Source organism: Drosophila yakuba, chromosome 2L (assembly GCF_016746365.2).
Source record: "Drosophila yakuba strain Tai18E2 chromosome 2L, Prin_Dyak_Tai18E2_2.1, whole genome shotgun sequence".
NCBI classification, from domain to species: domain Eukaryota; kingdom Metazoa; phylum Arthropoda; class Insecta; order Diptera; family Drosophilidae; genus Drosophila; species Drosophila yakuba.
Window position 1 is genome coordinate 5,064,738 of NC_052527.2, and position 24,696 is coordinate 5,089,433.

Genomic DNA, 24,696 nt, shown 5'->3' on the forward strand with positions numbered 1-24,696 from the left:
GCCGTTCTCCTTCTGCCATGACACATGGCAGCTGTAGGCTAAATCTGAATCTGAGGTTGGCTCCTGCTCCTCATTTAAATCGCACATTTGTACGCGTCATCTTCAAGTCAGTGTCTCTAGTTTTCCCCCCATGCTCCCACTTTTTTTATTTTTTTTTTTTGCCTCCCATTGCTGGCAGCTTATTTCCCTGGCGGGAAATCGCAAAAAAAAAAAATAGAAGCAAATGGAAAGAAAAGAAATGATTCAAGAAAAGAAGCGGGGCGCAAAAATTAACTCTTTGGTATAATTTTTCATTTCTCGGAATGAGTTTGGAGCAGCCGCAAGTAACACGACTTGTGTCAGTATCTCCCCGCCACTTTTTGCTTGAGGAATTGTAGCACAAACATTAGAAAATCGCCTGCCCGTTGTTCTTCGCTCTCTTTCCCCCCAAACCGCTGGCCATCTCTTTCTGCGAGTGTCTTTGTATATGTAAATATTGGCTCAGGTTCTATCATTTGCACAGATCTGTGGCCAGCCAAGCAAACATATGGAAATGGTGGCGTTGCAAGGAAGCTGCGGATAATGCTAGAGGATATAGAAGGAACCGAAGGAACGAAGGAGGCGATGACTTCTTGAATGAGCGCGCCCCCAAAATGCGGAAGTTTATACAAAAACAGAACAAAATACACATGTGCGCTAGTATCTGTGTATCTGTGTAGCTGTGTATCGGTGTGAGTGCAGATGTTGCAGGGGCGGTCGCCAAAGGGGGTGGCAGTGCAGCATTTGCAACTGTCAACGCGACAGGCCGATTTGGCCGGAGAGTTTATTACCGGGTTGGACTAAGGCCAATAATGATGAGGGCTTCCCCTGCTGTTTCGCAGAGAACAGCGAAAAATATACAGAATACAAAATGCATAATTGCCAATGGGATTTTGTCTGTCTATTATTAAAACTGGAAAAAAGGAAGAAGACCCATAGCGTGCAAAGTCAGAAGATTTGAAACCAAATTGGCTATTGGATTTGGTGGACTCTTTTCACAACATCTCTTATGATTTATTCATAGCTATATTTGGTATGCTTACCGATTTAATTTAATCACTTACATTCCCGAAATTCCTTATAAAGGTAGGGCTGCATAAAAAAGATATTCAAAAACATTGTATTACCTCACTTCTGAAACATGCTGCTCCCACACACTGCGGCTACACAAAAAAAAAAGTTCGTTTCTCCACCAGAACCTTGAAACATAATTCTGTACTCGGCGTGTGTCGAGCTAGGCAAACAAATAGTTAAGCACTCACAGATATTTCAAAGCGAATCGCTTTTCAAATGCATTCGACTGACCGAGCTGTCAATGACATGGATTTGCAGCCACCAAAAGGAAAAACAGCACAAACAATCGAACCTCAAAGAAAAACAATGCAAAAAGCCCTGGCCACATGTGCAGTGCCAAATCAAAACGTCAAATTATAATTGTCTACAAGCTCTTGTTTTTGTGTTTTTGTTTTATGTTTTTCGTTTTTCTCTATGCTGCTATTTGCCTTTTGTGCATTTGGTTTGGCACGAGCAGTGCAAAAACAGTTAGAGAGCACGACCAGTGGGGCCAAACCCAAGAAACGACACCCACGCAGGAAACCCAGTGGAAAACGGAAAACCAAAAGCCAAGAAAAGCGCCCAAGCGAAACCGACTGGCATTGACTTCAGATGATGTTACACAGGCCAAAAAGGCAAGGACTTAAATGTAACTGTGCACTTATTGCAAATCTTATAAACATATATGAAAAGTATTGGTTCTTAAGACCTTTTATAATAATAAATAAATAATAATAAATAGTAACAGTAATGCAAAACTATCTATAATAGTTCACGATGATCAAGTAACTCGTAGCTGATTATCTTCTGTGTAAAAACCGCGTTGCAGTACTTGAATTTGAATCAGAGTTGAAGTTGCAATGCGGCGAGGTCAGGCCTGAAGTCCGAACTCGAACTCAACGCCGCACATAAATTAGTCAGAGTTGCATGCAGAATGAGCAGCCCACTTGGCCCCCAATCCCCCAATCCCCCACACAACCTAAACCCCCCCTCCCTGCCGGCTGTGTCGTCAAAATGTCTGGGTTAACATTCTGTCGATTGGCAATTAGCTCGGATCTCCCAACTCCAGCCCCCAATCGTTATTCGTTCGCTCATTGCTCATTGCTCATTGCTCGATTGTTCAATTTCGGTTAATTGGTTCTGATTGTTTTCGAGGCGTGTATTTGATTTGCCCTTTTTTTCCTCATCGTGGGAGTGGGAGGGGGTCCAGCTTTGAATCAATGTGGAATTATGCACTAGAAAATTACAGAAATTTATCTGGATAAAGGGTGTTCTCGATCACTAGTGTTGTTTGCTTTCCCAAGTGATGTATTGAAAATATGGAATTTATTCAATGTTACTGCTTTAATTACTTAGTATTGCATGCAAAATTGAAAACTTCTAAGAAAATATTCAGTTGATATGCAATAACTCCAGTGTGTTGATTAATCCCGCATCACGATGCGTTTGTTTTTGTTTAAATAATTCGAAACATTGAAACACCTTTACCATTAACAATTCTGCTGCATACAACTAATTACAAGTGATTGACAAGTCAGATGATAGATTGTAGATTTACGATTTCTAGTTTAGGTATGCAAATATCATGCCGATTGCTTGTGACTAATGTATCTGTATCTCTTGCACATATCTTTGCAGGTAAACAGAGTGTGGCTCGTTGCAGCGAAGGTCGCCGCGAAGTGGCATCATCTGTATGTAAGGCCGTACCTAATTATCACCTAGGTTGCATGCAATTTTCCTTGGGTGTGGGTGTGGGTGTGACCCACGCGCCACCTGGAAGTCTATGTGTATGTCTGGGCCACTGGAATTGAAATCGAAACTGAATATGAAACTGATTCGCCGCAACCAGTCTCGTCAAACGACTTGCGGCATCGTGCCGCGAGCAATTATATTCCATGTTGCCTTTTGCTATAAATTAATTAAATGGAAAATAATCGTGTGCAGCCAGTCAGGCAACAAACAGCGTTCTTCAGAGACACCGATGCCGACAAACGAAGCCGAGTTCTAAATGCTTTTGTAATTTTAATTGCTCCGCGCCAAATGTTGTGCTGCTGCCAAATATGGCAGCGCTAACTGAAACTCGCAAGTGCAGCACTTCCACATCCACATCCTCATCCAGATACATTTACAGATATAAATACAGATACAGATACAGGTGCAACTGTAGAAGTGTCGGCTTTTGTTGCTAATGTCTCTGTTTAGGTAACTTCCTTCTCGTGTTTGGGCCAAAAGCGAATAATTCATCACGAAATGCTTTTATCCACCCTCTGTGTATCTGTATCTTTGGCTGTCGCCGAACTTGTTTTTTTTTTTATCTGATGAATCCGCATCTGCATCTGGCTGTTGGCGGCTCAGCGTCTAATCGGTGGCTTTGAATTATTTATGTGACTGGCTGCCTCAAGTGCGATGTGCGATCTTGACGATGAATGCTAATCGATTTGGTAATGTCCCTGATTGAGAAGTCATGGAATTAGAAAACACCTTTAAATTGGAGACAAATATTTGCTGAATTATAACTGAGAGGCATTAGCCCGACTTACTAATTAAATACTTTCATTTCATTCGAGACATCTCTCTTATGCGTCTATCAATTTTCATTTAATTACTCTTGTTTCTACTCTCTATTCAATTTCTATTCCGACAGAAGAATGTGTACATTGATTTTTGATTTGTCCGAAAATAATAAAATGCTTGTTTCACCACCCGAAATTGGAATGCGCTTTTCCAAAACCTATCAAAGTCGGTCGCCTTTAATTCAGTTAAGGCAAATTATTTAACTGAGTTTGCACTCTCGTCGAGTTCTTTTGAACGAAAACGGATTTTTAAATGCATTCATTAACCTTTTGGCTCAAAGCCCTTCTACCGTTGGTCAGAGTTGGCCCTTTGTTTTGGCCACAGCGGCAGGGCAGCAGTGTGTGGGAGCGTCGCTCATATTGAATTACCAAAGTACAGTGAACACTCCACTCCGGAGCTCTTTTGTTTGCCTTTTGCGCTTTGTGCATGCCAAAATAAAAAGGCGTAGTCCGTTTGCCGGCAAAAGGGGATCGGGGGCGGGGGCGGGGGCGTTCGCAGAGCGGTGGGCGTGGGCCCGCTCAATAGGCACTGGCCGCTCCAAGCGAGCGAACGAATGTTGAGTGACTGACGGACTGGTCGAGTCTGACGTGCACTCAGCGAAATTTCATGCACTTAAATATGCAATTACCCCTTCAAATTATGCGTTATAAGAAGTTATAATGTGAGTGTGTGTAATAATTATCGCACATAATTTTTATAGAGAAATTGAATTATTTGAACGCTGCCTTATTGATTTCTCTCAGTGTGGCTGTAGTCTGAGTGACTGACTGACTGACATGCCCATTTCGCATGCCTTTGTGTTTTTGCCCTGTTTACCTCGCCCACAATCCCCCAGGATCCCCCCACTGCCCCCCTGAACTCTACCGTATAGGCTCTCTTGTGTTCCTTTCTTTTTGGCCCAACTTTTTCGGCTCTTAATTTTTTTTTTTTTTTTTTTTTTGCGAGGGGGGTTGCTTTTTGCATTTTGTTTATATTACGTGTCGCTCGCGCTTCAAGGCGGCACCACCGACTGACTGACAACTTCAATCAGCATCAAAGACCCAGAGCCGACTCTCGACTCTGGACACTGCAGCCCCAATCCCCCTTAGACCCCTTAGCCACCATGACCGCTTGCCCCCATGCCCCTTTCATGTGGCATGTGCCACGCCCTGTTTGCCGCTCGCGTAATTGGAGCAGCATTGAAGTTGCGGGCTTTATTCCGTTTCAAAGCCGATTCTTTTCTGTGGGTGTTGACACAAGTTGTCGCTGTCTGCCCGCCGATGGGGGGTTAATTGCGGCATAGGCCTACATGGGGTTAAGTGTGCGATAGGCAATAGGAATACAGTGGTCTCTCGATGAAGTGATGATCAAACGATGTAAACCTACTATCATAACCCACTAAACGAGGAGAGTCCAGATAGACGTTAATTTAAATTGCCTTTCTCGATATATTTCTTTGTTTGCCTTGGGGCAACTTTGATCAATGTGAAATCGCGGTGATTTGCTGCAATGTTTATTCAGTGGTCGTTTTCACTGTACCAGCTCTTTATGCATGCCGCAGGCGTGACTTCATCTTGACCTCGCGCATACGCAGAATAGCCAGCATACGAATAAGTACGGGCATCCGACCAAGCAACCATCTATATATCCATCCATCTGTCCAAATGTCCAGCTCATTCCATACCATTCCAAAGTGATTCTGTAGCGATTCCGATTCTGATTCCGATTCCAGCCCACACAAACATGCCGCCAGCTTCCAAACGAGACACACTGTCTGCTGGTCTCCTTTCTTCGCTACTCCACTTGGATGGAGTTAGGGGGGGGGATCCCCTTTCTTCTTTCCCCCCATTCAGCGGCGCTTTGCAAGTTATTTTTATTGATGAAGCGTACAAATTGAGTCCGGGCAGCGGCAACATTGTTGCTCTGTTGGCCACTGGCAACATTTCATGCGAGAGGAAACATTGCCTTCATTAGCGGCGATATTGAATTTATGTTGCTGGCAACAATGTTGCTTCCACATCGCATGCCCATTCCGATTCCACTACAGTGATGACAATGACAAACGGCCACCGCCACTAGATTGATTCGTTGCAGTCGTCGTCCATGTGTGTGGTCCGATCTCCATCCACTTCCTCAGGGCATTTTTCTCGATTTTTTCTCGCTTTTTGTCCGGTCGTTATCAGCTCGCCATTTAAGCTTTGAGTGCCTTCTCTAATTCACACTTTTTTTTTGTCCAACCGATTCTTCCCTCTGCGTGGCTTTTCTTCTCTCGTATTCTTCACCACTCAGTTCCCAGCATGTGACGACGTTCGCGTTTTTACGCGTTCAGCAAATGGCAAGCGACAATGAAGAATTGAGGCGGAAGACGGGTTACGCTTAGGACACCAACGATTTGTATACCCTTAAAATCGTTTAAAGATCGCTGCAGAAGAATCCATTCTAGCTTGAAAGTGGAATATTACAAAAATAAACATATATATACATGTGTATAGATAATAATTTTGAATTGAATGAATCTTTACCAGGAGTATGTATGCTTCGAAAATCTAAATTACTAAAATTGAATATATGTAATTCACTTTAATATGAAAGTTATACAAGTATAATCGCAGTTATAGTACCATACTTCAGCCAAGTTGCTATAAAGTTGTGGTTGAAGAATGCCCCTATATGATAGCTTATAGATCCCAATGAAAGGGTATAGAGTAGGAAACTGAAGTGAGAACGGATCGGGGACCACACACGAAGCAAAAGTCAGCGAGCGGCATTCGTCTAGGCCGCATCTTCAACTTCTTCCTCCTCGGCGACATTGCGACGTGATGAATGGGCAGCGACAACATCAGACGCAAATGCAGGCGGTGGGCAAATTAGCGGGGAATGGCTTGTGGAGGAGGGGGAAAATCCGTGGCGGGCAGGAGGAGGAGGTTTGTTGGTCAATCTGAGCCGCTGTCGGCTTTGTGCGACTCTGTCAACGGCGTCGCTTTTGGCGTACCGCTTTTCACAACACCACACCGACCATCATAATTTGACGGCGGCGGCTTTTCAAATGGCGCGCGTTCAACTTGCAAATGAGCTTAGATCCCTTTGGAAATCTTCAAAGAAAAGTTGACAGTTGATCTCGTGGTTCTTTTAAAGCTATAAGAAATGCTAGAATACGTGTAGATGCCTAGTGCAGATTAATTCAGCTAAGGGAAGAATTTTTAAAAAAATAAATACTTATTTGTTACCTACATAAGAAATGAGAAAACTAACTTTTTTTAAAGTCTAGTTAATTAAAGCCAGCTCTCACATTGTCGCCAGGCTGAGGGTCCATTACTTAATTATACCCCCACCTATCGAAACAAAACGAAAAGCATTAAATTCATTTGGAAGTGGAGACCACTTTGGAATTTGTTGTTTTCGCTGGCTCAGCATTCCGCGCTGACAGACAGACAGAAAAACGCAAAGGAAAAAGGCTCTGCGGGGCGGGAGGGGGCGTGGCATTCGAGGTCTATGTCTGGGACTGGGTTTTAAGTTTTTAAGTTGTGGCGCTGTGCCATTCCCGGAATTGTTTGTCTTGTCTTTTGTCTTCGCAAATCGTCTAGCGGCGAATCTCTGGGATCGCGAGTCGCGAGTTGGGCTCTCGGCGCTCGGTTCTCAGTTCTCAGTTCTCGGGGTTCAGATGATTGTTTTGATGCTGGCACAGCATTATAGTATTTTATATATAACGGCCACGCACCGATTTGTGGGTACTTCCAGGAACCGGGAAGATAAAGTGAGAGAAACACCCATTCATAGGCCATTGATTGAATTACAGCGTGGAATGAACTTGTTTTGAATGCGATTCAATTTCGCTGGATTCGCGGAACGTCAGGATCGTTAGGCAACAATCATCATCATCATCTCCTACATCTCCATCATCATCATCATCATCATCATCATCATCATCATGAGCTATCCCCCATTCGCTGGAAATATGTAGGTCGTTTGGATGGATGGGTTCGCAGGGCCAGAAGTTTGACCCATTTCGGGGGAAGCCGCATGAGGGCCGTTTTCACATCACCACCGCAACAGCAAACCGCCTACCCAACAAAACTCACATCCCATCCCATAAATTATAAAACAACACAGAGGAAATGTCAGCTCCGTCGTGTGGGTCATGCCAACAAATATAGAAAATAATACAATCGAAATGTAAGGCAACGAAGTTCATATGCCCTCGATAAAGTTAAGTTAAGGCTTTGAGTCTCTCAGTGGGCTATCATGAAATCTATCTTGAAATGTTTTTGTGTTGAAATAAAGACACTTAATGCCTAGGGATCTTCAAGTCTATATAAGCGGAAATCTGAGTAAGTGATGGGCTAAGTTAGTACAACTTTAACTCTACCCTCTAGAAGAGTAGATAAAACCAAAACGAAAACCCCTACAAATATGCCTGAAGTATAAAAGCTGCCTTACGACTATCGTAAAAATCAAAATTATGTCAGCAATGCAACCCGAAACACCACCCACCTACAAGACATTTGTGATTTGTGTCTCTCGTTTTTATTTCCAATCGAAAAGAGGAAAAGTCAGGCAATCCATGCTAATCAGTCTCCCACATGGCCAGACAGAAAACGAAATAAAAAAAAAAACTCGTCTGGCCAAAAATAAATATGTCTCTTTATTTTTTGTGGTCTTTTGGAGTTTTCTGTATTTGGTGGTGTCTTCATTGGCAGCAAATGAATTTATTATTTATTAATAGACTGGCGCAATTTAATGTGACATTTTGGCATATCATTAAAAGCGTATTAGCCATGGCTGTCTACTCGCTTTGTGATTGAATCTAAGCATCGACTTTAAGGGTTAACACCGGGCAGTAAACACAAATCGAGTGGCTGCCGAGTCATAAAACTATTTACGGACACCTTAATGTGAGAATTCGTCGGTTGTTACAGCCACAAATGCAAATCAGGCATTTTTATTTTATTAATGACACCCACAAGTGGCTCAAAATCAGTCATACAAGATTGGGTAATGGAAATATTCTCTCACTGCACAGATGAAATAACTAGAAATAGGTTTAATCGAAAAATGTAGTTATGGATTATACTCTAAGCATTTCTAAATACATAAACTTTTAAACTCTGAACATAACCATCAACCTTCACCGCAAAGATTACACCTTTCTCCCATTCATTTTCAACACTTTACTGAAAGGAAAGTCTCCCGTCTGAAAGATAAGTTTCCTGGCCAACTGCAAACATCCCTAATTAACGCCTTCTGCCGACCGCCAAACCTTCTTGCCCACTTGATGACAGTTAACTTCACTTTACAGTGCACCCCACTGCACCATCGTAATTATGTGCTCCCTCCTTTCGCGTTTTAGCCCACGATTATCCCGCCATTTTGCCGCTGCTGCGCCTAGAGATCAGGTGCTAGATGCTAGATGCTAGATGCCAGATTAGCCATAAAGCGGACGAGCCGGTAATGTGAAACGATACCAGAAGGCGGCGGCGTCAAAGCCAAAGCTAAAGGGCAGCGGCGAGACGCCAACGCAGACGGCTCCAACTGCAGCTCCAACTGCAACTCCAACTCCAGTTCCAAGTGACGGGTTCTAGTTAAGGTGGTGCATTTGGGGACGCAGTGCAGCTGGCCCAGGAAAAGCAGCGGATGAGCGCTTCTCTTCGGCACTGCAATGCAACATAAATAAGCAGAAAGCAAAAATTGTCTTTTATGATAGCTGTTAGTCGGTGGGGGGGATTTGGATGAGGCTACAGTGAACTCTGGCTAGTTAAATCATCTATTTGCCAGAAAATTATTATTATTAAGATTTGTTTTAATTATCATAAGCTTGCATTTCATCTCTTTATGCCATAGTATAGTAAATTATTTGATTTCTGTTTGGCCCCGAGGGAATCATAAAAAGTAGATATTCTTTACAATTGAGCGATTACTGCCTTATAAATGTCTGTTATCCCCGTTTTCCTGTACCATTTGCCGTGGCATTGGAACCCTCACCTGACCCCTTTTCGCCGCCCCTGCCGCCTAAGGGCACTTAAAGGTGCAGCGCGTGTGCCAACGCATGAGCGGGAGACAGGGAGACAGGGAGAGCGAAAGAGAGGGCTCGATGCTGCAGAAAGGGACGGAGCAGGAGGCGGTACAACGGTTGGTGAACGGGGAGCGGGTGATGGGGCGCAAAATAAGCGGAAAGCACAAAACACAATGTTGCGCAAAGAACGTTGAACTCTCCGCCTCTTGCCACTTTGCAGCGATGCGGTTGCACGTGTGTCTGTGTGTGCAACGCTCTATATACATAAATATATATAAGCACATATATATATATTTATATATTTCTTTTTTTTTCATAATTTTTCATTTTCACGCACTGCTGGGACATTTGAAAAAATATACCCAGCGAGATTTGCAGCTAACCCCTTTGCACCCCCACAGCTGCATTCTGCACTCAACTTAATTGGGGAGACGCCAACGAAGATGTGGCGATGGTCACGGGGGTGAAAAAGTCCTGGGAGAAATTTAAAATGCATTTAAAAACATGGAAATTGCAAAACTCTGTCGCTGAACATGGGGAAGGCTGGTTAAGGAGCTCTATATAGTATTTAACTTTAAAAATGTTTAGATACACCAATTTGCAGTGCATTAAAAGCACATTAAACTTCAATCGAAGATAAGTTAGAACTCGCATTAATGTTATGGCATTTATTAAGTAGATTTAAAATTGGTTTTGAGTAGTAGCTTTTATGTGAAATTTGATGTAAACCTCTGGGAAGCTCTGATACCACCTAGTCACAGACTTCTCAACCGTCGAGCTTAGCAACTTGAGTTCCTCTAATCCACTGACAGTCCAAGCTGCGATATCTTCCCAAGAGATTTCTGGCCTTTTCGCATGGGAGTGTTGTTGTTCTTTCATGGGCTGTCATAATGTTTGAGGATAATGCGGCCTGAAACCATTTTGTTTGTAATTGGCATAAGAGTCTCTAATTCCAAATGCATTTATTATTTCGACATGGCCAAAGACAAGTTCTTGGCACGCAATTGCAACTGTGGCACTGCAACTGCAGCCAGGATGGCAGTGGCGTCGCATGAGGGGGGCTCACAGCCCGGCTAAGCCAACTTAAGCTGGAAGCCGCGACCAAGAGCCCGGCCAGAAAACTGAAACAGATCAGCGACGCACAGAACTCGTTTCGCTGTCTCCTCTTTTTCAGTTTTAGTGTTGGTTTTTTACCTTTGCGGAATATTTTTTTTATACCAGATTTTTACATTCGTGCGCGTTTTGGTTTTTTTGGTTGGGGATGGGGATGGCGCAAAGGGGGCTGGGGCACATGGAGGAGGAGGAGGATTTGCTGGAGAGGACCTTGCTCGTTCAAACCTGATTTGGATGGATGACGACCAAATAAAACGAGGAAAAAAAGCGAACCCAATCTGGTTTGCCTTGCGAACGGCGCGGTGCTGGCGGGGTAGGCCTACCTTTCAGACATCTGCGGCATTTCAAGGTCTGACTCAGCAAATCGACGAGGAAAAGGAAACGCAGACCAACAGGCCAACAGACCAACAGACCAAGTCAAAACTGAGACCATGCAGCTTCGTTTGTCTGTCGCCGGCTGCGCCCTTTTCTACCAGCCACGCCCCTCCAATCCAGTCGTCCAGCCATCCAGCCATCCAGCCATACAGCCTTACAGCCATCCAGCCATCCGAACATCTAAACATCCGACCATCCAGTCAGACCATCCGCCACATTCCAGTTATGGCGATTCCCCTCCAGACACACCTAGTTTCTGTCTCTTTTCCGTTGCTCTTCCTTATTTTTTGGACTTTTTGGCTCCGTTTTGGGATGGGGTCGGTTTGGGCCGAGAGATCTGCGTTTTGGTCTTTTGTCTGCGGTTGCGGTTCCCTGGCCAAGTTATTGAACTCTTTTTCCTGGCTCCGAAGTAGGGATGCCAATTTGGAGGGATGTTAAGTTAAGATGCTTTCATAACAAATAAATATAAGGAGGAGAACATTTTAGCACTTGATATATTTAACAATTGTGAAAAAACAAAACCTATATAAACCTACATATATAAAACCTATATATTATGAAGTATGGCATTTTAAGTTATTTATTTACTATATAAGCAGTTTTACATCGGCATCTCTGCCGGTTGGTATATTTTTCCTCCTTTGGGCTCAATTGTTTACCTGTAGTTTAATCACACATGGTTTGACTTAAGGAGTACCGTGTAGTAAGGGAGTAAGGGAAGGGAAAAGTGACAGTGTCCAAGGCATATCAAATAACATTTGATGCTTCAAAGAAGCCGGCAAATGTGACAACAGCCACGGCAACAATGGGGCAAGCAGAGCAGCAACAATAATTTTGTTTTGTACGCTACGAGTATTTAAATTATAAACTGACCAACGGAAAGGGGTTTTGTTTTTTTTCTTTGTTTTTAGAAGCAAGCGAAGTCACATCAAAGAGTTGACTCTTCAGCTCAGCTGCTGTCAATGACCCCACGAAAGGGTTTGAATTACCTGAGCCCCTCTTCGCAACTAGTTGGCGGCTGCAAAAAGAGGAAAAAAAAAAGGGTTAAGCGGGGGTCCCCACGATCCTTTGTAGTTCCACCGAAAAATGGGGTGGGCCCAAAGGAGAAATGAGTGGAACCAGAGCGGTTTCAATTACGCAAACAGAGTGCCGACAAAGAATTGGGGAAAGAGCTGGGCTCTTAGCGCCAGAATGTAATGCCAACGCAGAAAGCAACAAAGAAAGCAATTACAAATAGTTAAGACTTATTTAGCCATGTCAGGCGGCGGCTGCCGTTGGCGCCACTGGGCCATTAAAATTTGATTGTAATTATGACCATACAGTCTTACGCCACTAAACCGACCAAAAGGTGCCACACCAATTCACCCACTTTGCCATATAGGCGCCTTCGTTCCCCTCCCTCCAACTAATTTTCTCGGTTTTTATGGGGCCAAAGTCCAGAGGCGAAAAATGCTGAAATTGCCATTGAATGCAAATGGAAAATGCGAAAACGTATACGAATGCCAAATGCAATCCAAATGCGAATGCGAACAATATTTTCTATGCCATGCGCCATTTGACACATGAAATGCAGTAGCGGGCAGCAGAAGGAGAAGCAAAATGCATAACTCATACGCAGTGTGTGACGGCCATAAGAATTTCTCCTACAGTGCTTGGAGACTTGCAAATTATCGAAAGAACAAGGAAACTCTAGTGACTTGTGTTTTGCTTCAGATATATGGGTCTATTATTCAATTTATTTGCTTTTAGCAAACTCACTTATAAAAGATAATAGGTAACATTCGTTAATTTAAACAAACAGCTTTTGGAGCAAAACTACAAAATATCACAAAAAATAACATAGACCTAATTGTATTGAATGACAATAACTTAGCAATATGACTAATAACATGTTTGTCTTTTCTAATTTCAAATTCCAAATTAAATTAATCTGAATATTAGCTAGAATTTCGAGTAGCATAAATATTGAATTTCTATTACAACCGGAGAAACGTCAATATTTCATCCACCGCATCGAGTTTCCACTAATGAACCAAACTCCATTCAAGGATGCTTCAAGTTCACACAGATTGCGTATCGGATTCTACTGACAAGTCAGATTCTCGGTGGTTTCCGTTTAGCCGGTTTCTAGTGCCCAGTTAAATCTTCATCTGCATCCACTAACTAACTCAATCTTCATTTACAGCCCCATCCTCTCATCTTTATTTCAGACCCCATCATCAGAACACTGAACGCTTAACAATTCGCTAAACTTGCCAGCTTTTTTCGGGCTCATTTTTCAGTTGTCTGCCCCGTGGGCCCAAACTCTTTGGATTGGTAGCCGCTTTAACTACCGTTTGCGGACGCAGAAGAGCGCCGAGTTTCTTTTGCCTTTTGGCCATTTGGCTACTGCAGCAGCAACTGCAGCCACAACTGCAGCAGCAACAATCGCCAGTTGGCGGCAATGTGGCAATTAACTCTTTGATGGATTTACTGCCCGCTGCTGATGTTGACGTCGCTGGCGGCCCAACTGCCTGTAAACTTTCCGAATCTCTCTTTATTTAAGCCCCTTCGATTTAATAGCTGCGGTTCCACTAGTTAAAGTTCTCATTCCAAACAAAATACTGCACAAAACTGCGGCCAGAGTTTTGTATTCAAGCATTGTTGAATGACTAGGAACTACAAATTAATAAAAAATATAATATAGTTAGGTTTTATTATAAAGTAATTAAATGAAAACATTTGCAATTGAAAAAGTTTTCTTAATACAAATACTCAATTGTTAAATGCATCATACCAAATTGGTTTACTATTTTTTCAACCACCACTGTCTATGCATCTACAATGCTCTTTGTTTGACTATTAAAAATGGCCACGAAATGCGTTTTTCGACTGCAACGGATGCAGTGGCCGAAGAAGCGAGCCAAACTGAACGAATCCAAACCGAACTGCAAACTGAACACTGAACACTGAACACTCCACAATTATAAAATAACCATCATTTATAATGGTCGTCATCGCAGTTCCCTCGCTGCCTCCGCACTCGTCTAGAAAAATTTGCCAGGGGCGAAATTCTCAATGCGAGCGGAAACGCAGCAAACTGCAACTTAGAGCAGTGACTGGAGTGACTGCAACGGCAGAAACAGCAGGGAAAACTGCGTGTGGATTTGAAATATTCTGCAGACATTTAGCGGCGCTTTTGGCCAGCAAAGCTGAAATTAAATCCAACAAACGGCAGCCGTAAATGTGGCTGCAGTTTTTCCGAGTCAGAGAAGCGTTTCAAATTACAGACACCAAATAAGAAGCCGCCGCTGCCGCCGACGCCACGGCCTACGATGACTGCCCAAAGTACATGAACCCCCCTCGGAAAACCCTCCAGGCAGTGATGAATTTTCCGACGCCCCCTTCGTCGCGGTTGCCGCCTTCGAAAGAGGAAAACTCACAGCCACACAGCGGCATCGTTTGGGGCCGACAATAAAATGCGTGGCAAAATGCAATTGAGAAATTAATTTCTTTCATTCACTTGGGCTCCTCTTCTCCCATTTTGCTCTATAATTATAACTAATTTGTGTATGCGGGGAGATCTGCCAGCAACAATAGCAAAAACAGCAAGTGCAACATATGCAACATTGCCACAAACGCCCCAAACAAACACTTGTGCCTTCACATGGCCAAATGGATCTGCAGATAGTGCTATTATGTTTGCTACAACACAAGTTTGCTTTAAAAGCACCAACTTTATAAAGGCAATTTGGTTTAAATTCCATGACAACAGGAAAAAAATTGTAAAATCAATTTAGAATATATTTATATTATTAGTATTTAATGCAAGTCTATTTGCATAACAAATAGTATATATCCAACAAAAACAATTCGAATACATATATTATAACTGAAACAAGTATAGAATATTTCGCGTTGGTTTCAACTCACTATAAGCAAATAGAAAATAATTAATTTTAAATGGCTTGTTAATTTAACCCTCAGCCTCATCAAATACGAGAACTGCTTGAAACTTATCCACACAGAAACTAATAAAATCAGAAACCAGATGACCCAACGCCTGGGAGCAAGCTCGATAAGATCAAAAAGTTGAAGGGGCAAATCTTTTGTGCATAAATAATTAGAAACTATCCGAACAACTCTGGCATCAAATTAAAATAACAAACCAGCAGATTTGCAAGTGGAGACAGAGTTTTGTAGCCGTTGCATATATATGCATAGTTTTTTTTCCAGGTCGATCTACTTCATCCAGGCGTGCTAATGAGCTACAGCCCAGGATGGATGGATGGATAGATGGATGGTTGGTTAGTTGGATGATGCGATGCTGGGATGCTGATGCCTCCCAGAGAGGCCCATTCGTGTCTGATGAAAGGAGGAGGCTGTGGCCATAGTTGAAGCACTGGAGGCGGAGGCATGCAACCAAATGAAGTGCCAGAAATGCGAAGCGAAATTGCATAAACCTCTCGACCAAGCCAAACGTTCAAGTGGCAGGGGGATGGTGAAGGGAGAGTGAAAAATACGAAATATTTTTTACAGTCCTCCTCCGATGACTGAGTTCATTAACATTCCAAACTTAAAAAATAAAATGAGGGCGCACAAAAAACGGGGACTTCTCCGTACTTATCCGCAATTCAGGTGCTGCTCCTGCTGCTGCGGCTGCTGCCCAATTCCTGTCAAACTCTCGTTCTATGTATGTATGTGTGTGTGTGTCTGAGGGTGTGTGTCTGAGGGTGTGTGTGTTTGTATCTGTGTGTGAGTTTTTCTGGGGTGGACCACGAGCGCATATCCCTGCAGGACCTGCTGCCATATCTACCCCAAGCTTTGCAAATCTAAATGACTTTATTACTTTTTTCCCCATTTTTCCACCCGACCCTACATCTTTTTTTTTTTTTAGCTCCTCTCGACATTTTGCTCCCCACGCTCGGCTTGGCTCCTTCATCCACTTCCACTCCACTGCTACTTTCATTTGAAATTCCCGCAAGGATACAACGAAATGCGGCAGAAAATCAGCAGAGCCAGCAATGGCAAAAAAATCAAAAAAAAATAGGAGAAAAAAAGAAGCAGCAGCTAGGACTGCAGCAATGCAAATAAAGGAGGCCCGGGACTGCAGGGTATTTCTGCTTCTATTTTTTCCCATCCAACCCCCTCCCTCCATTCAAGTGCTCCAAGGATTGTTGCCCGGGGGCTACCCTAAACCCCATGATTTCGCTCGAGTTGCTGTTTAAATGCTGTGCGCAAGTTGCACTGGCTTGCATGCCCCGGCAGAAATTTAATTAGACAACAAAAGTCCCAGAGTGGGGTGCAAACTTTGGATGTACTGGCATGCAGGATATATTTTTTCTTCGCTCGCTGCGAATATTGTGTGTTTCAAGGGTAATTCGTAGAGTGGGGGGGCTTTAAATGAAGGGGTTACAGCAGCGAATACTCCAGAGAGCCTGAAAATCACTTCTCTCCACTTGGGGTGCACAATGAACAGAATGAGCAGAATGAGCAAGCGGAATATTCCAAGGAGTTTCCCGTCCGCTTTTCCCATTGTTGTGATTCATATACTGTGACGTCTCCCGCTTGGGGGCATCGCATTAATTGCATTGCATACTTTTGGGCGTTGGGCCAACGCCACGCTATCCCCATTGTTGCTGCCCGTGTGTGTGCTTTTTAGCCCTTTTTTCATTGTTATTATACACATCTATATATATATGTATATTAATAATGAATTAAACTTGACTTTCGCTCCGCTTGTCAGCCACAAAGGAATCGCTTTTCACGCCCAAGTGAGCAACGAATGTGCAATGCTCTAAGAAGTATTTATGAATGTGTTTTGATCATATAGCAATTATGGTTAATAAAAAGACTAAAAATACATTTATAAAATATTAACATTTACTTCTGAACTTGGACTATTTTTAAGGAATTTTATATTAACATTTTCATGTTAATATAGATTATCCATTGTCTGCCATTTAGATATCATAACTTTGCATTTTAAAATTGCTTATAGCGATGGCGGTTTTCCTCTCGTACGTATTTATTCCTTAATGTTTTTGACATTTGTCTTTGCGCAGGGACTCCTCATTTTCCACCCACTTTCCCCCGCCAGATTTTCCTTTACTGATTTTCTGCTTCTGAAGCGTATGCTTTTGCTTTTCCTTTTCGCCTGGCTTGAGGGTTTCATTCTGCGAGACACGTCGGTTCAATGACATTTCCTGCTCACTGCCCGAGAACTGCCATAAAATGAAATTCCAGTTGCGGTGACAAACGAAAAATTACACCCAGCGCCAAGAGCCGAGAAGCAAACGCGCCGAAAAAAGTGGCCCCAAAGGCAATTCCGATGGCCCGCAGCTGTAACGGAGCAGTTTACGGAATTTACGGAAGAGATCGCCGCTTGGATCGCATCTTCTGGAGCTGGTCCTAATTAAAAATTCCAGGAAAATTCTGCGATTGCCGGCTCATAGAACTCATGGCAGAGAGATCAGCTGGCGGTCATAAAGTTTTACTGGCCCTCGTCTGCTGCTCCCTGGTGACCATCTTTGGTCAGATGGAAATGCTGGCCATAAATAAATCGAAGCACTGCGAATTGAATCGAAACGAAGCCGTTGCAAAACACTAAACATGGATAGCCAAACGAACATTTTCATAAATCGGCCGCGGATCATGCCTCTCTCTTTCTTTATGGCATTTTTGTGCAAAGTTTTCTGCCATTTCAACTGTAAAAGAAAGGCGGCAGGAGGAGTTCAAATGGTCAACAATGAGCACTAAATGCCAAACACCTTCATGATTCGCGAAAATCTCCACTAGCCGTGTGTCTCTCCATCGCAGACAGTTTGACAAACATTTCCAGATGCCCGGCTGCCTCACTGCCTCACTTATTCCCTATTCCCCTTATACTATCTAACCCTTTCTCCCTGCCTGTCAGTCATTCGTTATTCGAGTGGAAACCAACTGGAGCTCAACTTTGTCAAAACTCTGGCACACTGTTGGATTTTTCCTTCTCCAACTTTGTCTAGAAAATCTATAGCGCAGTATTCATAAATGCTTGCACGGAGAAAAGTGCATGCATGATACTTTATTATAATCGAATTTATACTTACTCTAAGATTAGGTGTTGACTTATTTTGGTTATGTAAGAACTCCCTAGAAACTCCCAAATATTTCCTTTTGTATACAGCAATACTTTCAAGGAGTTGGACTAAACCATTACATGCAATGCAAAGTTTGACTGAGCAAGCTTTTCGATATTATATTCTTGATGTGTAGCCCAAATACTAGCAAGACTTGGACTAAACCACTATATTCTATGCAAAGTTTGACTGACGCTTCGACCTGGCTGCATGGAGGCGGGAGGGGGGGGCGTGGCTGGGAAGTTTTTCGCCCCTGGGGGCAGGCAAAAGTTGCCGAGAAGTTTTCTCTAATTTGCTGTGGTTAAACTTTTTAATTTAAATGACATGGACCAAGCAGGGCGGGAATTGGGAAGATTGGTGGGGATGAGCTGGTTAAGAAGAGACGCCCACGACAAGCGACAGTTGATGGGCATGGGGCGTGGCTGGGACATGTTCATGTTGATTTTGGTGCCATGCCCCAAAAGATTTTCATTAGCCCAAGAACAACATCCATCGGTAGGCGGAAAAGTTTCGAGTGGAGTGGAGTGGAGCGACGTGGAGGTGGGCCAATCATATACCGTTTTCTCGTAGTGTCCAGAGGAAAGGCCAAAACAAATCATAAATTTTGTGGGCCAATTGCTCTGGCCAATTATGCAGCAAACAAATGACCCATAATGAAGCGGAGAGCTCTATCTTCTGCTGCTGCTGTTGCAGTTGCTGCTGTTGCAGTTGCCGTTGTTGCAGCTATTGGGGCAACCTGACAAAGTCAACATTTATCTTGCCATATACGAAGCGGAGGGTAGTTTCGATTTTTTGGGTGCTGCTACTGCGGTGCAAGAAATACTCTTAAACTTAAAAAACTGCATACTTAATAGTAGATCATAAAATATAATATTTAAACTGAAAATCATAGAATCACAGAGCAAAAACAAATTCTACTTACCTTTATTGTTGTTTCCCAGGCCTTCTTAAAGTTCTCACATTCGGCAGCATTCAACGTGAGTCTCATATGATAGCTACCCCGTTGCAGGGACCGCATCCATTCATTTCCGTGGCACAGACAATAAAGCCTTGGCGGGCAACAAATAAATTTCAGCCCCATGATGGCCAAGGCGGCTGCCAACTAACTTTGTATTCTGCGGCCCGAACCGAACCCAGCCTTAATTGCCATGTTGCGGCAACATGTTGCTGATCAATAAGAAGCCCCACTCGACTCCACTATACTCCACTCCACTTGGGACAGATGATAATGGCTATGCAGCAGTTGCAACGGCGGCGTGGAGCAAATTGTCCATGTCCATGTCCACGTCCAAGTCCAAGTCCAAGTCCAAGTCCACGTCCAAGTTTAAGTCCAAGTGCAAGACCGAAGTAAAAAAGTAAAAAGTCAAAGCCGAAAACCCGATGCGGCGATGCAGAGTCGTCCCCATGATTAATGACAATAAATTTGAGTCTTTCAAGGGGAGGGATCTGCGCGCTTTGGGTGGATCATCAGCAGCACAATGGAAGGCTTGATTAGAGCGGCCAAGAGCAAAATCAGAAGCTGGGCCTCGTAAATTTTGAAAATATGGCCAGGCAGCTGTCATAAAAATGCAATGCAATGTTGCAATTTGTTACTCTTTTTTACCGCGCTGCATAAAATTATGTGTGACTACAGCACGGCAAAAAATGTAATTTAATTTATACTAGGATATTTGAAAGTAAAATGACTTTAATTCATCTAATCAATCATAAGCGTTTCAAACTGAAAGAACTCTATTTCTAAAGATCATCGTATCTTTTTCTAATGAAATATCTTATAAATTAGTCGTTTTACCTACTAGACTTATATTATTTGGCTTTTTTTTTGCTGTGTGACGTGGTTGCAGTTGCAGTTGCGCTTGCGCATTGTCTGACTTTGTGCCATCACTCAAAACGTCGCACGCTAATTGGACAGGGAAATTGCCGGGTGTGCAGCAGGGAAAAGCACTCGGGGAATAAGAGAAAAGTGCAGGGAATCGCTCCCAGAACTGCGACCCCGACATGATTTAGTAGACAAGACATTAGCTTTTTATTTATCTTACGCGCGGATTCGGTTTCATTAGGCTGCTATTGGAATTTACCTCGCCCATTAAGAACTAGACTCTGCAGTCAGCCAGCGTGAACCTGCGGTGGAATTTGTTTTCGTCTTCATTAAAAGTTGATTTAAATATTTTTCTAAACGCAACTCTACTCCGCCTTGCAATTTATTTTCATACCTATTTTAATTTCTTTCGCTTGAGTTTTCTGCACTTGTTTCGCGCCTTTTACAGTTTTTGAGTTCTTGGCGTTGCGCTCGAAATGCTGATGACTATAATGCTCTTTAATTAAATTAGTTATTATTTTAATGGAGCTGCATGAAGTTATAAAGATGTCGGTGGTTGGGGTATCTAGTAGTCTACACATTGAATGGGGTGGAGTGGGTTGAAGTTTTAGTAAGCTTTACTTACTATACCGAAGTAGAAACGTACATCTAAAGTGCTGAAAGTTCTACAAATATGTCTAAAAAAAATACAAACTTAAGTACCTGACTTATTCTATTGATATTGATCAGTTCCAGAAGTTCAAAGTAAAATCTAAAATGACACAAAAATAGCAACATAGTTCGGCAACACTTGGGAATCATATGATCAGAGCTCTGGAGCTGGATGTGTATGTCATGGTCATGCTTCGAGTCCCGCGACAGCAGTTGACTTTGTTTCTTTAACTTACTTTTTTCAGTTACTTGGCTGATTTTTATTTCTTTGCTGTTTTTGGCGCTACCATCGCTCGCTTTTCTCCTAGAAGGCAGACAACAACACGAATGGAAAATTGTAAAATGTCGCCGTCGAAAAAAAGGGGAAGAGAAATGGCATAGTAGCGAGTGTAATGTCGATACGAATTTGGCGGGGTAAACAAGTTTACGGGCAGCGCCAGACGCGAACCAAAACAGCAACAGCGAACGAGGATTACACCCGAAAAAATAAAGCTCACTTTTAGCCAGGTGATTGAACCCTGAGACTTATTAGTAAACTCAGAGGCAAGACCAAAATGCGGTGAATATGACCTTTGTTTCATCTTAAATTATCTTTATTTATATTATTAGCACTAATGTACTTTGAACTTAACTATATAGTGAGGGACATTTCTCCAAGTGCATTGCAACACAAGCAGCGCCAACAAGATGACGCCAAGAAATGCAGATGAAGCTGACAGCAGCCAAACGACGAAGATGTCGGTGCAATGTTCAATGCATATGGGTCGCTGCTCCATTTCCACATGGACGCCACTGCCTAACCACTAACCACTATCCAGTGTCCCGAACCTTAAGCCCCCAAAACCAGCCTCATCAATTGAGGAACATGCAAGAAAGCAGCAGCAGCAGCATCAGCAGGACGACTCCGATCTTTGGCTGCATAATTGCCAGTCTAAATCAATGGGGCGCAAGTTGTTGCCGCTGTGCATGTTGCTGTTGTTTGCGTTGCACCCATACATGACTCGGTTGGACTTCATTGTCAACGCCGTTTGCCATTGCCGTTTGCCGTCTCCATCGGCATCTCTGCATCCCCGTCCACATTCACATTCACATCCAACTCCGTCGCCATCGCCATCGCCACCGCCATCTCCATGTCCCATGTCCCAAGTCTTATGTCCATGTCCGTCGCGGTCGTCGTCAATATTTGCCATGATCTTATCGTCAAGCGAAGTCATGTCGCTGCCATGGCTCTGCTGCCGTGCCCACGGTTATCCCCCCCCCCCTGAAAACCCCGTGCCACACCCCTGTGCAACATCAGCAGTCACTTGGGTGCAATTATTTTTCTAGATACACTAACCAAAAGATACCCATTTCCTCAATGGCTTAGGCCTTAAAGTTTGTGTTTGAAAGGTGTTCCTAAAGATTACCTATTTTGCACATATGGGTTCTTAAACTAACGAATTTTAATTCGGTTAATCAAGGCTTTAAATACAAATAATTTGGAAACTATCTAGCGATAAGTAGGGTATACATAGCCTTGAATATAAACTGATCTGTTACGATCTCCCTTGGCACCGCTGCACATCATCCGTGGTGCTGAGTTATGGCAAAAGACCTTGGACTTAAGCACCAGCCACGTCGATGCTGCAAATAAACCAAACGGTGCCATCCCATCTTGCACCCGCACCCGCACCCGCACTCGCAACCCCTCCTGCTCCTCCGCCTCTGTCTCGGCCTCCTTCCCCTGCCCCTTACCCCTGCCAATAGTGCAATTTGTCATTGCACCGTCAACGACGACGCGTGCGCCAGCATGGAGGAGACTCGAGTCACTGAGCTGCTGCGGACTGCTCCCCAGCCACTCTGCTGCAAGGCACTTGGAAAAATCTGAGTCTCAAACACCTCTGTTGATGGTATTGTAGCCAAAAATGGCCCACAAGTCTCAGGAAAAGAAAAAAGTAGACTCATTCAAACTTAGCTATAACACACCAACCTAAGAAGGACTTTTTTTGATAGAATCGAAGTAGCTGTAGTAACCTACAAAATCTTGACTTTTCTTACCACAGTTGTTCTGAACCTTGAACAAAGCAAGCCCATTAATTACAGATCGAAATTACACCATCCAGTAGGTGAGAAGTAACCGATGCAGCACAGAGTTCCCCATTTTTTCGCCATGTGCACGTTGGAGCCTCATCATCTATCGCTGGCTGCCATCTGCTTACAGTTAAAGCGGCTGTCGCTCGTCGCGCTTTAAGATTCGAGCTTGGAGTGTGGAGCTTGGAGCTTCGAGCAGCGGGCATCTCCTGCTGCGTTTAGATTTCGGTGGTGCTGCTCCACCAGTTGGTGGTGTCAGTGGTGGTGGTGGTGCGGTTGGGGCTGAAGATGGCGCTCCTTTGCGACGACTTCTTTATGGTTCTTGATTTTTATGATTTTGCTGTTTAATGGTTCATTTGTGGGCCTTCACTACGAACACGAACACGAGCACGAGTATGTGTGTCTGGCTTCCAGTTTTCTTATCGCCGCGTCTATATCTCTCTTAGCCTCGCATTGGCGATTGTGTGTCTTATTTTATTTTATATTTCTTTATAGTTTGCCAGTCGCCAGTTTTTTGGGGGCATGTCGCCCAGCTTAATCTCTCTCCTTCGAGTGCTGTTTTTTTTTCTTCTTTTTTTTGCGGGGCCAAGTCGTTAACCCAATGGCAGGCAGGACAAGTTCGAAATTATGGCCAAATGGGTCTAGTTAATCGTTAACCCATGTTGCATACTTTGAGGCCTTCCGAAAGGGAATGAGTTAACAAGAAACTGGTTGTTTGAGCCAAACATTTAATGGTAGCTCCCCTAAGAGCTGAAACCCAATGCCATGATTATGCTAATGAGCCGTTGTTGACACGCTCGCTGATCTGCGGCACTGGGATCTACAGATCTCCATCATCATTAGCCCACCTTTCGGTTAACCATTTACCAACTCAGCGGCAAATCTCCAAGAGGCGACTTCCTACAGACTCGTTTCGATCATCGCCATCGTTTGCTTTGGCCATTTGTTTAACTGCCGCTGTGACACCTCCTCTGCGTTGGAAATGAGGATGGGTATCGGCATGGGTATGGGTATGGGTTTGGGTAAGGGGCTCGAGGACGCGGTTGTCCATGAAGCTGGCGATGGCGATGACGATGGCGATGGCGATGACGATGGCGATGGCGATGGCATTGGGTAATGGATAATGGCGCCGCCTCCATTCAAAAATCACTTTATGGCTGCTGCGAATGCAGCTGAGGCTGCCTTGTCCATAATTGGACGCAGTGCCAATCATTTTAACAGCTACACAAACACGCAAAGCGCGGAACCGGCTGGGATTGTTCCTCTTGCTCAATTCGCTTCTTCCTTTAACCGTGCTGATAATGCAAATATGTAGAATGCTTTTGGTTTCAGCTCTTTGATACCTCGTATTTTTTATAATAACTGTTTTATATATAATGCAGAACTTATTGCATTTCACACATTTCATGTCCTATTGAACGTAAAACCTTAGCAAACCTTCGTTGCTCCAACTACAGGGTATAATGAGTGGTAGTGTGTAGAATGAGACAACTGCTGGCAGCCACTTCAAAGCGGTATGCAGCTACAGGACCAGAATGAAGCCACCGCCAGTGGAGTTCCAGTGCTCCTTCCTCCTCCTCCTCCTCCATCTCCTGCTGGAGGAGATTCTGGTTTGGTCTCAATGACAGTTGGCGCCATAGCCGCGGGGTGCGTTTGGGGCTTGGTGTCTGGCTTTCGAGGATCGCTGCCTGGGTAGTTCGGTTGTTTGTTTATAATTAGCCCACTAGCTTGCCGCCGACTTCAATTCAAATTGATGATGGCTACTGGTTTTGCCAGGCTTCCACTGCTATTTTTATAGTCGATCAATTTTCTAACAACCTTCAGGCTTTCACTGGCGAAAACTTTGACCAAGATTGATCTTCATTTAGTTTATTTAAATGTGAGAACTGTAAGCGAGGTTGTTTTGTATATGAATCTGTTATTGAACATATCTA

General features: G+C 43.5%; 1 protein-coding gene across 1 annotated transcript in view; it reads left to right on the top strand.

Annotated features, from left to right (window-relative positions):
- The window catches only part of LOC6526886, an 87,038-nt gene that overhangs the window by 57,427 nt on the left and 4,915 nt on the right, over positions 1–24,696 (top strand). The window lies entirely within an intron of this gene.